The sequence below is a fragment of the Nyctereutes procyonoides genome, unplaced genomic scaffold (genome assembly GCF_905146905.1).
Source record: "Nyctereutes procyonoides isolate TBG_1078 unplaced genomic scaffold, NYPRO_anot_genome, whole genome shotgun sequence".
Taxonomy (NCBI): Eukaryota; Metazoa; Chordata; class Mammalia; order Carnivora; family Canidae; genus Nyctereutes; species Nyctereutes procyonoides.
The window spans coordinates 1,184,614-1,197,218 of NW_026575117.1; the positions used below are offsets into that span (position 1 = coordinate 1,184,614).

The 12,605-nt window shown below is 55.9% G+C and overlaps 1 long non-coding RNA gene across 10 annotated transcripts in view; it reads right to left on the reverse strand.

Moving 5' to 3' along the window:
* Positions 1–6,730: 6,730 nt before the first annotated feature.
* The window catches only part of LOC129515293 (uncharacterized), a 77,332-nt gene continuing 71,457 nt past the window's right edge, over positions 6,731–12,605 (reverse strand). For 6 of the 10 annotated variants that reach the window (XR_008665562.1, XR_008665561.1, XR_008665560.1 and 3 more), the window contains 3 exons: positions 11,214–11,334; positions 9,847–10,916; positions 6,731–7,164 (listed from right to left, as the gene is read on the reverse strand). This is a non-coding gene — a long non-coding RNA (uncharacterized LOC129515293). Of the gene's footprint in view, positions 7,165–7,490; positions 7,747–9,846; positions 10,917–11,213; positions 11,335–12,605 lie in introns of those variants that run through there. The other 4 variants (XR_008665558.1, XR_008665559.1, XR_008665555.1 and 1 more) reach the window with 4 other exon arrangements.

A 12,605-nucleotide genomic window follows, 5' to 3' on the forward strand; every position in this document is an offset into this window, starting at 1 on the left:
AATCACGTGTTCATGAAAATGGTCTATAATGAAGTGGCGTTACGCATCGCCTGGAGGGGATGGGCAGCTCTTAGGAGTGGAGGGACAAATGGCAATCTACGTGGGGACACATAACACGGAAGCCTTACCTCACGCTGTACAAAACATGTATCTAGGGCAGCCCAGTGGCTCAGCGGTTTAGGGCCGCCTTCAGCTCAGGTCATGACCCCGGGGGTCCTGGGATCAAATCCCACATCGGGCTCCCTGCATGGAGCCTGCTTCTCCCTCTGTCTGCGTCTCTGCCTCTCTCTCCCTCCCTGTGTCTTTCATGAATAAATAAATAAAATTTTTACAAAAAAATTATGTATGTAGGTGGATTGAGCACCTACACAGGAAGGGCACGCTGCCGAGGAAGTCACAGGACAGTCTCTCAGTGAGACGGGGCAGCGCTTCTCGAACGAGGCCCAAAAGGACAAGCCAGAGGGAGAAACTTGGTCGCATATAACTGCATGCAAGTTCTGAACCTCTTTGTGGGAAGAAACACACATACACACATACACAGTACACAAAGTAAAAATACAAGTCCCAAACGGAGACAATGTCTGCAATGTGTGTAACTAATAAAAGTCTCAAATTTGGAACATATGTAAAAGCATCTATTGATAAGGGAAAAGATAATCAGTCTGTCTATAAAGTGAGCAAACACCGTGCGGGTGTTCAGAGCGTGCAGGGTGAAGGTTGACCAGCCCCAAGGACGGTAAGAGGGAGTCTTGTAGGGGGACGATGAAAACTGGCACAGAGGTGTTAAGAGAGTTCTTCAGGGGATACAGGAGAGTTCTCACCTGGGGCACATGTTTCTGATGGGCCGAGCAACGTGGCTCCCCTGGTGCCCCTGAGGCGGGCAGACGTGATGGAGCGCTGCAGAGACACGGGACAATGCCAGCAAGGCCGACACACAGGTGGCAAAGGAGCCAGGGAACGCGCTGCAAGCAGGAGGGAGATGAGGGCGCAGGGAGGTCTTCCGTGGGCTCACTGGCTTTTTGAATCTGGGAGAGAAATAACATATTGTTTTCATACCGAGAAAGGCAGAGGGAGGAAATCGGTGGCGCCTTAGAAGGGGTCTGTCTGCGATGCACCCTGGAAACAAAGGAAGGCCACCCAGTGCTTCCCCGCGTGGCACCTGCTGCGAGGGAGCAGCGCCCACTCTGCTCACACCCCTGGGATTTCCGGACCCCCCAAGGATGTCAGGCTGCGTTGACCTGCTGCTAACAGCCAGACACACGTGGGTGCAAACCCTCGTTGGGCCATTCGTAGTTACGTAGGACATGTGCAAAATGACACCCCTCCTCCCCATGTCTACGTCCTCAACTATAAAATGGGGGGGACGCTATCGATCTGAACTGAAGGACACGGTTAGAACAAGTCGATTCCATGCAGGGAAGTCAAACCGTGTCATAGAGCCTCGCAAAGGACAGATGTTCAAAGTCAGCTATGAGTGTACCACGCATGTGCGGGATGGCGGCAGGTAGGAGCGAGGCTTTGTGACACATGGTGGTTCTACCCCTGTGGGAGGCGGTGACACGGATCTGAGACCTAAAAGGGAAGGGGGGGATGGGCAGCCCGGGTGGCCCAGAGGTTTAGCACCACCTTGGGCCCAGGGCGTGATCCTGGGGCCCCGGGATCGAGTTCCACATTGGGCGCCCTGCGTGGAGCCTGCTTCTCCCTCTGCCTCGGTCTCTCATGAATAAATCAATAAAATCTTTGATTTTTTTTTCTTTTGCACAATGTGATTTTTTTCAAAAGGTGTACGATGCGATGACTTGGTGCACATGCTCACAGCAGTGTTATTAGAAACTATCAACGTCTCTGGTCACGGGCACACCTACGGAGACTGGAGCCCAAACTCGGGGAAGGAAACCCCCGGAGCGAGCGGCTGTCCTCTCCCCGCCCCACGCACAGGGATGCTCCACAGCAGGAGCGAGGTTCAGTGAGCAGGTGTGCTGCCTTGCTGCCACAGAGGGATGTCGACACCTGCCCGAAGCCACCTCTGGAGCAGGGAGTTGACCCTGCAGTCGCCCCAGGCCCCCCGGGAGCCAGAGAGGCCTCTAGGAGCAGGTGCGCAGCCAGATGCCCCGCGTGGAGCCTGCTTCTCACCTGGCCACTTCCAGGTCCATCCTCAGCAGAAAGGAGGCACCGGCAGGCCTGGGCCCCATGACTGTGGCTTCCCGGCCGCGAAAGGCTGCAGGTGTGACCTCGGAATGAGGAGGTGACCTGCTACACGGGAATCATGTAAAAGACGTGGGCCACCCCCCCACACACGCGTGCCTGCCCTCTACGCGAGCAAGTCCGAAGGGGAGCGGAGAAGTCCTGGCCGGTGTGTGGCTCCGGAGAGTGGGTGCGGGATGGGGTCACTGCCTGGAAGGGGGTGCGGGGGCCGAGGGTCGGGTCTGCAGGTGCCCATGAGGGTGGCCTCACAGTGCAAGTGCATCCGATGGCGCAGGGCTTGGGACGGGGGGCGGGGGGGCAGGGCCGGCCTGAGGGTGAGGGGAGGCTGGGCCTGGGCGCCACGGGAGCTCGCGGGCTTGCAGTTGGGCCCAAGGGGAGGAGTCGGCAGGGCGCTTCGGGGCGACGGGAGCCCTGGGAGGGGGAGGGGGAGCCAGGCGGGCCTCCGGGAAGGCACGGCCCAGACCCAGCAAACCCGTCCAGGGAAGGGTCCCAGATAATGGCTCAGGAGGCCGGGTTGCGCCTCCTCCCCGCGTCCCCCGCGCCCAGAGCACCGCCCCGCCCCCCCAGCCCTGCGCCCCACCCGTGCCCCCGGGGTCCAGCGCCCCTGCTCGCCAGCGCGCCCCTGCGGCTGCTGCGTGGTCACCCCCGTCCCCCTCCCCGTCCCCCTCTCCCGTCCCCCTCTCCCCCTCCTCGTCCCCCTCTCCCGTCCCCATCTCCCGTCCCCCTTTCCCCCTACCCCTCTCCCGTCTCCTCCCCCCCCCTCCAGCGGCCTCGCGCTTGGCGGCCTAAAGCCCCGCCCCGCCCCGCCGGCCGTGTGACCTTGGGCCTGTCTCCTGACCTGCGAAGGCCGAGGGCCCCGAGGCACAGGGCGTTACAAGGGCGTTACAAGGCGATGCCCCAGCGCACCAGGAGTACCCGAAGGGGGGAGGTGCTCAGCCAACGCCGCCCGCGCCCACGCCCACCAGCATCCCCGCTGGCTGTCCTCATACTGATTCAGGAGGCCCAATGGCTCGTCTGCCTGATGCACCCAAATGTCAACCCTGTAGGGCCGCGGACTGCGGGTGGTGCTTCTCTTGCGTTTAAAAACAGAAGAAAGACTCCTAACTCTGGGAAATGAACTAGGGGTGGTGGAAGGGGAGGAGGGCGGGGGGGGGTGGGGGTGAATGGGTGACGGCACTGAGGGGGGCACTTGACGGGATGAGCACTGGGTGTTGTTCTGTATGTTGGTAAATTGAACACCAATAAAAATTTAATTTATTAACAAAACAAAACAAACAAACAAACAAACAAAAAAAAAAAAAAACAGAAGAAAGAGACCAGCCCGGGGCTCGGAATATGCTTAGGGCAACAGCGCAGTTGTTAAACGTCCGATCCTCAAGTCCCACGCGTAAAGAACAACTTGACACAATGGCCAGGCCCCCCACCCTGAGGCGAGCCTTCACGAGCTCACGGTGCTCCGTCCAGGTGTGGGATGAAAATGCCGCCTCAGGTATCCTGCAGCGCGGAGACCCGGCCCCTCCACACCTTCCCTGCGCCCCCGCAGAGCATCCTCCAGGGAGCACGGCTCCAGCAGCGCGGCCTCGCCCACTGGCCCACTGCCCCCTCCCCTCCCTCTTCTCCTCCCCCTTCTCCCCCTCCTCCTTCCTCTCTTCCTCCCCCTCTCTCCTCCCCCTTCTCCCCCTCCATCCTCCTCCCCTCTCGCTCCCTTTCCTTCCCCTGCCCCTCCCCTTCCTCCTCCCTCTCCCCCTTTCCTCCTCCCTCTCCCCCTTTCCTCCTCTTCCCCTCCCCCTTCCTCCCCTTCCCCTTCCTCCCCTCCCCTTCCCCTTCCTCCCCTTCCCCTTCCTCCCCTCCCCTTCCCCTTCCTCCCCTCCCCCTCCCCTTCCTTCCCCTGCCCCTCCCCCTTCCTCCCTTCCCTCTTCTTCTTCCTTCTTCCTTCCTCCTCCCCCTTCCATCCCCCTCCCCTTCCTCCTCCCCCTACCTCCTCTTCCCCCTCCATCCTCCCCCCTTCATCCCCCTCTCCTTCTTCCTCCATCCTCCTCTCCCTCTTCCCCTCCCCCTCCCCTTCCTTCCCCTGCCCCTCCCCCTTCCTCCCCTTCCCTCTTCTTCTTCCTTCTCCCTTCCTCCTCCCCCTTCCATCCCCCTCCCCTTCCTCCTCCACCTACCTCCTCTTCCCCCTCCATCCTCCCCCCTTCATCCCCCTCTCCTTCTTCCTCCATCCTCCTCGCCCTCTTCCCCTCCCCCTCCCCTTCCTTCCCCTGCCCCTCCCCTTCCCCTCCTCTCCCTTCCCCCTCCTCTGTGTCCCCATCATCCAATCGTCATCCTTCGCAGGACCACTAGTGCGGCCGGCCGCTGAGACCCGGTGAAGGTAGGGATGACGGCCGGTGGGCGAGGCTGTGATAAGGAATCCACAGGCCACCGTACCTGACACTAGGTCACCCTATAACCCCCCGCCCCCCCAGCCCCCCTGAAGGAACCAAACTAGCGCTGAGCTGGGGGGGGGGGCGGGCACCTGACCCCAGAACCAGGGGGCCCAGAATGGTGACTGGGGTATTGGAATCCGAACACTTATTTTCATCATGTGTTAATGGATTTTTAATGAGGCTAATCCGTCACACCACGTGTGTCCGGAAAGGCAACCCCCGGCTTCGCCTTCCTTCTGGAGCCCGGTGGTGGGTGGTGACGAGTGGCACAGGCGGGGAGGTTTCTGCAGCGCCAGCGGCCCCTTCCAGCCCCAGGGCTTCTGCATTGTCGGGCGCTTCCCTTGTTGCCCGGGACACCTGCAGGGAGGGCGCGGGGCGGGGAGGGGCGGGGAGGGGCGGGGGGCGGGAGGGGCGGGGGGGGGGGCGGCGCAGGACACCTGCAGGGAGGCGGCCGGGACCCTGTGCCCTGGGGAGGCCTGGGCTCCTGCTGACCGTGGGCTCCACTCCCCAGGGCCCGCCCTGCAGCACCTGCCTGGGCGCCCCCCCAGGAGGGGAACCGTGCTCTTCCGCCCCGCGGCGTGCACACCCCCTGCACCCCCAGACGGGAGTCCGTGCACCGTCCGCCCCCCACGACTCTCCAGCCACCTCCGGCTTTTGGTCTAGGAAACACCACGTCCCTGTCCCTGCTGAGGGGCAGCGGGGGAGATGCACAGGGTCTGCTCCGCAGCTCCGGCCCCTCCCCTCCCGGCGCAGGCCCTGGGACACTGAAGATTGCTGGCGGGCGGGACCGGGTGGCTCAGCGGTTGGGCGTCAGGCCGTGACCCGGGGGTCCTGGGATCGAGTCCCGCGTCGGGCTCCCCGCACGGAGCCTGCTCCTCCCTCTGCCAGCGTCTCTGCCTCTCTCTCTCTCTCTCTCTCTCTCTGTCTCATGAATAAATAACATCTTAAAAAAAAAAAAAGGCTCGCCAACAAGCGTGCAGAGTGAGCCACGTGACCCTCCCGGTCTCACAGAGGAGGAGCTGGAGGGGGGGCAGGGGTGTTGGGTGATGGGCGGAGGGAACCCGCTGGGATCTGCAGCCCCAAGCCAGAGCGCCCGCCCTGAAAGGTGACGCACCACTGCCCCCCGGCGGCAGCGCGCAGAACTACAGCTCCACCTGCGAGGGGCGGGAGGAGGGAGGAGGGGGCGGACGGGGGAGGGAGGAGGGAGAAAGGAGGAGGGAGGAGGGAGAGGATGAGGGAGGGGGGAGGGAGGAGGGGGTGGATGGGGGAGGGAGGAGGGGGTGGATGGGGGAGGGAGGAGAGAGGAGCTGCCCCCTGACATCCTTGCCCCTCGTTTCCTCTTCAAGGGGGAACACAGGCTGTGAAAGTGAGGAAGACAATCAGCTGGGTGGGAAATCTCAGTCTGAACCCTACGCTTTAGGGAACTTGGCCCGGAACTTGGCCCGTGAGGCCCTCCTCTGCGCCAGGAGGGCAGGAATAACCCCCAAGGGGGCGCCTGGGTGGTTCAGGGTCACAAGGTAACGGTAACGGGCAGAGCGAGCAAAGAGGGTTTTCTGTCCAAAGAGCATCCCATCCCTCAAAGAGAGCGCTTCCTTCCACACTAAAGCCTTAGATTAGGCTGGATCTTAGAGTGAATGAAAGATTCTTCAAAGAGGGAGAGCAAGGGATCCCTGGGTGGCGCAGCGGTTTGGCGCCTGCCTTTGGCCCAGGGCGGGCGCCATCCTGGAGACCCAGGATCGAATCCCACGTCGGGCTCCCGGTGCATGGAGCCTGCTTCTCCCTCTGCCTGTGTCTCTGCCTCTCTCTCTCTCTGTGACTATCATAAATAAATAAAAATTAAAAAAAAAAAAAGGGAGAGCAAGTGGTCATAAGGTGGCAAGCCACGCGCCGGTGGCTCAGGAAATGCACATGTGACCTCGGACTTAAATAAATGGCTACTCATCTTCATGCAATTTTAAGATTGATTGATTGATTGATTGATTCATGAGAGACACACAGAGAGAGGGAGAGGCAGAGACACAGGCAGAGGGAGAAGCAGGCTCCATGCAGGGAGTCCGACGTGGGACTCGATCCTAGGACCCCCCCCCCCCCGGGTCATGACCTGAGCTGAAGGCAGCGCTAAACCGCTGAGCCACCCGGGCTGCCCTCTTCATGCAATTTTAACAGTAAAATATGAAAACGTTACCTGCCAAAGTGCGATCCCGGCTACCAGAATGGTGTCGAAGACGAATGCGCCCCAGGGACTGGTTCACGGTGTCGCATTATCTGAGGACAGTGAGTGACCACCTTCTACCCACGAGATGATCCACAGTCCCTGCGTATCTATGCACCGAGAGTTTGAGACGGCGCGCCACAGTTCTCACCTCCCGAGGCAGAGACGGAACCCCACCCGACAGGCTCCGTTGCACAGAGTAGACTGGATCCCGTTCTCTGCAGGCCCCACCTCCGCAGGCCGGGGGTCCATCCTCATGCTGCTCTGGGGTCAACCGGGCCTAACCACAGCCCTGCGAACGGGAACAACTCTGCTGTCCAGGTTTGGCTAGAGAAACAAAGGTGTGAAGAGGAGAGGTTACCCCCCCCCCCCCCGCCAAGGTCACGGAGACACAGTAGAAGAGTCAGAATTTGATCCCAGCTAGTGTTTCCTCCGGGGCCTAAAATCTTAACCAAACACCGGTTTGTTTCTGCATAAATAAAATATTACAAAGATGCTCACGCGCCCACACACGCCCCTCCGTGCCATCTAGAGGTGGAAACAAGTATCCGTGGCGGCGTATGTGATTCCACAAGGTAGAGCACGTTACTTCGGTTCTCCTTCCTGGCTGCAGAGTGTTCTAAGGCATCTGAATGTCCTGAGGGTCGGTGGAGGGATGCGGGCAGGCGCATCAGATTCGGGGGGCTGGGTGGGCGGACTGGACTTAATCTTTGCAATGGATCACCAAGAACGGAACACATTCGTGACACTGATCGGTGAATTTGCAGGTGCTTCGAGATGTGCACCTCTGGAGTTTTGACCTCTGGCTAGAACTGAGCCCAGAAGAACAATATGCGGAGAGACATGCTGCAGGATTGGGTTCCGAGCAAGCCGTGGATGCGGAGCCGCAGAGAACACCAGGCAGATGTGCTGAAAACACCAGGATGGAAGGGGAGGCTTGCGGATACTGGTCAGCACAAGAGAGTTCTCAGGTAACCTACACGGGCCACGACAGATATGCACCAAATATTGGCAGAATTAATTTTCACCCAGTTAAGTCCTGGAACATAGAACACATGAAATGTGTCCGCGCCTATTTGACCAGGAAGGGCCATGTGAATAGGGCCTTGCATCTCTCCGTGGGAAGTAGAAAGGAAACAATGCACGTAAACCAGTTCCCAGTGGACTGGAAACTGAAGTGAGAGAGACAAAATCCTCACCCTTTTAGGTGAAATCATAAAACAGCAGCTTCACGGCAGTGAAGCATCCAGGATGAAAACCAGGGGGAGGAAAGAAGTTGATAAATCCTATTACATGAAAATTGAGACCACCTGTTCGTTAAAACCTATCAGAGGAAGCGTGAAGAACCAACCAGAAATGGGGAGCAAGCGTGTGCAGAGCCTAAGTGACAAAGGATCCATGTGCAGCACCCGCCGAGGGGTGAACCTGCAGGTAGGGGCCAAAGGGCGCAGCCAACAGACGAGCAGCTGCCCCGGGCCGCCCCGCGAACGCGGGCCATCGAGGGACCGGACGCGGAGCCACCATGAGGCCCGGGGAGAAGCAAGTGCAGGTCTGACAAGGCCGGGGACTGGTGCGGAAAACCATAAATAAATAAATAAATAAATAAATGAATGAAAAGAAAACGAAAAGAAAAAAATAAAATAAAGAAAGGAAAAGAAGAAAAGAAAAGAAAGAAAAGAAAAGAAAGAAAAGAAAAAAAGAAAAGAAAAAGAAAAACCTTATTCCTGCGGGGGAAGTGTGAGGAGGCAGACGTGCTGGGAGCATAGCGTGGCATTATCTTTAATAGATAATTAAGGGTTGTTTTTTCCCCCAATTTCATTCCGCTATGATTGACCTGATATTCATGGGCTTGGTGCGCAGGCCATCATGGTTCGATAATCGTGCAGGCAGTGGAAGGAGCACCACAGAAAATCTACGCAACGGCCGTCGACACACACAGTTCAATTTTTTTTCCCCTTGTGATGAGAACTTTCGAGATCTACCGTCTCAGCAACGTTCACATACACACGAGGCATTGTTACCTGTTGTCACCAAGCTGCGCGTCCCATTCTCAGAATGGTTTTTAGTCCTGGGAGTTTGAACCTTTTGGCCACCTTCCCCCAGACCCCCAGGCCTGACTCCCCACCTCTGGAACCACATCTCTGACCTCTATCACTATGAGTTTGGGTCTTTTTTTGTCTTTTTTTTTTTTTTTTTTTCCTGATTCTACTTATAGGGCAGCCCAGCTGGATCAGCAGTTTAGCACCGCCTTCAGCCCAGGACCTGATCCACATCGGGCTCCCTGCATGGAGCCTGCTCCTCCCTCTGCCCATGTCTCTGCCTCTCTTTCTGTGTGTGTGTGTGTGTCTCATGAATAAATAAAATAAAAAATCTTAAAAAAAAAAGTAAGTAACCATAAAAACAAAAACAAACAAACGAACAAAAAAAGTAAGTAACCACTGTCCAATGGGCAAATAAATTGTGGTATATTCATAGATTTGTGTAGCGGGACATTACACAACTGTGAATGGTGACAACGGTCACAATAATAACATGAATAAATCTTAATGAATTGCAGAAGAATATGCATAATACGATTCCATTTATTTAATGTATAAAAATGTACAAATTAAATGATATATTATTTTTTTGATACAAAACTTGAAGGAACAGCAGAGGGATAAAGACCCACAAAATTCAGGATAGCCATTGCAAGGGAGCAGGAAGCGGGTGGGACTGAAGGGCAACCAGGGAGTTTTAGAAATACTGATAATACTACATTTTATAAATTGGGTGGCAGGCATGTAGCTATTTGTTGTGCCACGATACCATTTCCATCTTAAACAGGTAGGTGCTGTGTGTATCACACTGTATTTAACAGTTTTTGAAAAAGCAGATGTTCTCCATGATTTTTGAATCATTGTGCCAAGTATTAATAGCTTGGCATGCCGTAAAACCCTTCTACAACTATTTATAAAGGTTTTCATTTTTTAAGATAATTGTTTTCCAAAACTAAGGATTTCGTCCTACCTTTTTATCTCACACGTTCAACTTATTTTCAGCCAGTTAGTTGTTCTTGTTCTAGGCTGTGTATGCTAGAAAAAAAAAAAAAAAGTAAAACACCCTGAATAAATCTTAAAAAAAATATTTTATTATTTCTTTCATTAAGCTCATGCGGTTTTCTTTTTCTTGTTGTTACGAAAGCAGTTGGAATCATAACTGAAGATCAGAAAATGTGGCCAAACAAAAACAGAAAAAAAGCCAACACTCAGAACCCACCATCCAGAGAGGCAAGCACCCCTGACCCTCCCATGACAAGCCCTTCAGACCCTTTTCTTCACCGGCTACCAGTTAACGTAGTTCTGGGAAGAGTGGTGTTTGGTTGCACGTGTTTTATGATCTAACATAACTCACGTAGTCAATGTAACTCGAAGTGCAGACCACTCTGGGCTGCCTCGGTCTTTTTCCTCCGCATCCGAAGGGCCTCCCTCATCTCCCCAGGGGGGGCCCATGAGATCTGGGATGGAGAGTAGCTTGCGCTGGGAGCGTGGGCGCCCATCAGCTGGCCGTGCTTACCCGGGCTCTGTTCTGACTCGCTTGCTGGGGATGCAGCTGAGCCTTGGGATCCGTCTGGGCCCAGGGCAGAGAGGCAGGACAAGGGGCTCATGCCCGGCGGTGCCACCCCACCGCAGTCCTCCGTTCACACGGGCGCTCCCTCCGTCTTCCCGGCCGAGTGCTCTACGATGCTCCACCGTGGCCTCACCTCCTTTGTCCTCCTCCTCTACGGCCTACCTGGGCAGGCAGGCGCCTTGTCCTCTGATATCCAAAGTGTCTGTAACTTGAGCTCTCTAGGTAGCCACACCTGCCTTGAAGTGGAGAGACTCACTCCTGAGACCACCACGGGGGCCCGGGACTCCGCAGCAGCTGACTTCCCTGGCAACATGGTACATGCTGTACTAGCAAGCATCCCCTAAGAGGGAGGTGAGAACACTGAAAAGAAAATCTCACCGCCTGGAGTTATCCTTTATACTGATGATCCCAGAAGCTCTTGTTCAAGTCAAGGCTAACCCGGCGATGGGAGGGGCCAAGCAGCGGAGAACCTGCAGACGGGAGGGGCGCGTGGACCACGGCACCACGTGTTAAATCTCAACGAACTTTGAGCCATCACGTCACGTCTGTGCATTTTTATAAAATCTCTCCTGCGGCCATAAACAAGGTTGTAACTTATCTTGCTGGAGTAGGTCTTGGCTCCAAGAAGGCACTACTACCCAAAGAGTGGGTGCTGGCTCCTGGTCCCCTATCTTTTGAGCCCAGTGTGCCACTCTGCCGCTGTCCACCCTCCGTGGCACCACACGCTGGGGACACCTCCCTCTAACCGGGTACCCAAGACTTCTCACCTGGGACTCAGGGATGGTGCAGTGGCAAGAGCAGGGACTGCACGACTTGGACACATCTTCACATCCTTCCAGGCACGAGCTCTTGACTTTGGGCTTATCGCTTAGCCTCTCTGAGTCTCATCTGGAACAGAAAGATCCAATGTCCACCTTGCCGGAACGTTGTGAAGGGGGACAGGATGATGTGCCAACATCACCTGGCCCCAAGGCTGGCTCGTGGTATGAGCTTAATAGTTGTCAGTTGTGCCATATATAGCCCCAGGGAAGACCCATCCAGGGTTTAATCAATAAATTGCACATTTTCACTGTGAATTTTTTTTTAATTTTTTTTTATTTATGATAGTCACACAGAGAGAGAGAGAGGCAGAGACACAGGCAGAGGGAGAAGCAGGCTCCATGCACCGGGAGCCCGATGTGGGACTCGATCCTGGGTCTCCAGGATCGCGCCCTGGGCCAAAGGCAGGCGCCAAACCGCTGCGCCACCCAGGGATCCCTCACTGTGAATTTTTAAAACAGATTTTGATGCTACTGACCCATAGGTTCCTTCTCCAGCTTTAAGAGACATTTTCAAATTCTTGTTCTGTGGGGCTGCTTCTCCGCACTTTGCATGATGCCCATGGCCTTCTAGCTCTTCCATGAAGCATGACCACAACCAGCACAGCGATCAGCACTCCCAGGGAGACACGTGGAGTGCTCCCCACTCGCGTCAGGGCTGGAGCCAGCCATGAGGAAGGCTTGGAGCCTCCGAGGTATCGGCAACCATGCTCACACGGGACGCACACACAGGCTGCAGGTGACCTCCAACTGTGGGCAGGGCTATGAGGGGCTGCACTGGCCTTTAGTGACATGAACAAAGATGTCCCTCCAGCCTTTAATCTCCTTTGTGCTTGTGATCTGGGTTACTTCCCAGGCATTTGGTTGCTCTGACATCAGGGCAACTCTAAGACACAGAAAATCTGAAATTGCAAGAAAGCCCTCGGGCTTCTCTTTTGTGCTCGAGGGGGATGAATCCTTGAACTGCAGGATACCGAGTCAGAGTCCCCGCCGGATCTCAGGGGAACCACTGAGGCCTGAGCTCTGAGGCCTGCAATCTCTGAGCTCTGGCATCGCTTAATGGCCAATGTGTCAGTATTTTAGATCCTTTAATTCGCATCCAGCTTCATGTTTATAAAGCCCTTCCACCTGCACGTTTCATGTAATTTTATTCTGTGTTTTTTTTTAAGATTTTTTTAATGTATTTATTTGAGATAGAGAGAGCATAAGTGAGTGAGAGAGAGAGCATAAGCAGGGGGAGGCAGAGGGAGAGGGAGAAGTGGACTGCCCGCTGAGCAGGGAGCCAGATGCGGGACCTGATCCCAGGACCCTGAGATCTTGACCTGAGCTGAAGGCAGGTGC